This window comes from Halyomorpha halys, unplaced genomic scaffold (genome assembly GCF_000696795.3).
Source record: "Halyomorpha halys isolate HHAL.00 unplaced genomic scaffold, Hhal_1.1 Scaffold175.1, whole genome shotgun sequence".
Taxonomy (NCBI): Eukaryota; Metazoa; Arthropoda; class Insecta; order Hemiptera; family Pentatomidae; genus Halyomorpha; species Halyomorpha halys.
The window spans coordinates 814,963-818,342 of record NW_027109182.1 but is presented as its reverse complement, the minus strand read 5'-3'; the positions used below and the strand labels follow the sequence as shown (position 1 = coordinate 818,342).

Genomic DNA, 3,380 nt, shown 5'->3' with positions numbered 1-3,380 from the left:
TAAGAAAAATACTTATGTTTGTTAAATTTAATGGGCATATAGTCTCCATTATGTTTATTATTATGACCCTTGCGTCATAGTTATAAAGTTAAAAACAAACTGATAAGAAAGAAAATAAAATCCAATAAGTATAAATAATTGTCGACCTTATTATTATTATTGTATTTGATGTTTAGAGGCCAAGCCGTTGAAATAATTATTTATAAATAAATTTCAGAAAAAATTAAGAATTATTTGAAGTCTAATTAGATCTCTCCGTCAAATTTATCAATATGTTATATTGCTTTTAAACTATTTTTTTCATACTTTTTCGAACTTATAATTCCATACTTTTAATAATAATGTAATATAATTCTGCTACTTGTCAAGTGTTCATGTTTAAACGACTTTTCGCAAAAAAAATGTGTTAATATTTTTATATTGGTTACGTGAAATAAATATTTTAATTTTACAACTAAGATTCACTTTTATTTGGGTACATGAAATATATATTGTAAAGTAACTACTAAAGTATACTTTTTTTAGGTAAATAAAATATATATTCTAATAGTACAAGAGCCCAAGAGGTGGACAACGTCAGTTATTTCACCCCAATTTTTTATTACTTTAATAAAAACTACGTTTAATTACAAGTCAAAATTAATGAGTCTGCCAATTAACAAAAAATGGTGGCTGTTTCGAATCGTTTAAAAAAATATATTTTTCATTCATAGCTCTCAACTTTACACAAAAAAAAAAATTATCAACAACACATGAAAACCTAAGAGAACATCATTTAAAGTAGAGTAAATTTACAAAAATATGAGCCCAAATAGACTAATATTTTACAACACTACTAATACAATACTAAAATATTTACATTCAATAGTTCCCAAGAACTAGCTTTTTAAATTGAAACATTTCATTTAACAAAAATTGTACTTAAAAATCAGAAGTTAGTGAATTTATTTGGGGAAAATATATCTTAAAAACCATTCCACGTACAGAAATATTAGCACTCATATTAAAGCTAGTTTAATGTGCTATAAAGTAGTTTATGGCGTTTATCTTCGTAGGTGAAGAGGTTTTCAGGATATTCATCAAACTTAATTCACAAAATGTTGATTTATAGTTGTTCGAACAAAGATTTTGATCCATAACACATACATATGTCTGCCACCACTCAAATTAAATGTACTATTTTATATGACGGAGTAGTAGTTTTTATAAGTTGTAGTTTTGTTGTTCGGATAAAATCTTTAAAAATATTATGAAAACTATTACTCCTACGAAGATGAACGTCATAAACTACTTCATAGTATATTAAACCAGCTTTAATTTGATTGCTAATAGACATTAGTACGTCAAAATGTTTTTGAGACATAGATTTCTCAAAATAAATTTTACTACTGATTTTTCAGTGAATTCTTTATGAAATTTTTTAATTTAAAAAGTTATATCTCGGGAAAAATTGAACGTAAATATCTCTATTTAGGCTCATATTTTTGTAAATTTACTCTACTTTAAATGATGTTCTCTTAGATTCTCTAATTTTGTTTGGTAGTTATAAAGATATAGAGCTCTGAATGAAAAATTAATTTTTTTAACGTTTTTTATTCATTTTTTATTCTCCCTAACAATACTTGGTAGACTCATCAATTTTGACTAGTAATTATACATAGTTTTCATTAAAGTAATCAAAAATTGGGGTGAGATATCTGAATTTTTTTCATCCGGGCTAATGTAGTTTGTGTCAGTCTGTCGGTCTGTAAACAAATTTGTGCTAGCACAAAATCGCTATTTTGTCTTAAATGGCAATATTTGTAAAAACGAAGATTTTATTCTCATATACAAAACATGGATCTTTAAATATAGACAACGAACTGCAAAAAAAACATGCATAAAAAGATTTTTACTTTGCTAAATATTACAGAAAAAGAAACATTAAAAAATAAAATAAAGAAGTGAAATATAGTAACTTTGACTAATGGCAACTGCCAGCTTAGAAAATCGATTGTACAATTTTTTTCGATTTTCTTAAAAATGGTTCTGAACTTAGTAAATAAATGTAAAACTAACTGTTCTTTAATATGAGGTAAATATTATCCTTATTGAATTTTTCATAACGGCTGCTTCTTAAAGCTTCTTTAAATTTGTTAATTTTAAAGAACTAACTCTTTCTTATTATGAGCAGTAATCAAAAATGGATGGATGTAAACGAATAAAAGACCCGGAAATCCTTCACATATCCGCTAGATGTGAGGATTTATACAGATCAAATGAAAATCGAAAGTTTGACATCAATTAAGCATACGTTATTATTTTTATTTTTTTGGTTACCTAAATTGTACCCACATAAGTGATAAGATACCAAAAAAGAAAAATGATTTTATTATAATCAAAAGAGATAGTTGACCGTGGATGACATACGAAAAGATGGTTGGGGGGTGTGGTCAAAATATATCTTTAAACGAGGAGATGTTTACTTCTGTACAATTATTTTCTTAATGTCATTCTGTTTATATTTTATTTTTTGTATTCATTGGTTGTTATCTTGTTCTTTGTTCTTAGCCTTGATGAAGGCTAGGAACTCTAGCCGAAACGTTGGCACGAGTAAATGAGTTACTTCAACTTATCTGTGTTATATTTTGACCGCACCACCAACCATCTTCTCCTTAAATAATTATTTTATTATGTTTTATTGATATAATTTTTTTAAAATTTTACAACACAACTCAAGGTTCTATCTATATCTAGTAGTGATATAGAGGGACGATGTGTCAACGGTGTGTGTTGAAAACGAATATTCTTTAAAATACTATGGATAAAAGACAAAAAAACTTGTTGTACTATTGGTTGCTTATTGGTCAAATAGGGTCTGTAGTCATTACTCAGTTATTCAATTATTCGCTAATTACAAATTCTCTTCAATAGACCATGTTTTTGATTGTTCCAATTGACATATTTTAAAAAAAATCATATTAGATACTTAGTAATCAGTAATAATACGTAGGGTCAATAAACAGTGTTCAATATTCATTTATTGGATTATTAATTTTATTTTATTGTTATACCAGATCGACCTGGTGGGCCTTACATGGTTGATATAACTTATATTATATATATTTTTTAACAGTGGATTATGAGGGGGTATAGTCATACAAATGACACCCCTAACTATTTAAAATGTTCTTATTGAAAGAAAAAAAAATAATAATAAAATAAATAGATGAGAATAATGCTTCTTAACCCTAGCAGCACCAAGGGGGGGGCTCGCCGAGCCCTCACTTCCGATTTTTTTTAATACTGCTCTCAAAAAATTTTTCACAGACAAGGAAAAAAATCTATTTGCCTAAAATTTATCTACCAACATGTTGGAATTGATTTGAAAAATATTTGAT

At 26.9% G+C, this 3,380-nt stretch overlaps 1 protein-coding gene across 1 annotated transcript in view; it reads left to right on the top strand.

Annotated features, from left to right (window-relative positions):
• LOC106679071 (uncharacterized) overlaps positions 1–3,380 on the top strand; it is a gene marked incomplete in the record, with an annotated part of 102,149 nt that overhangs the window by 752 nt on the left and 98,017 nt on the right.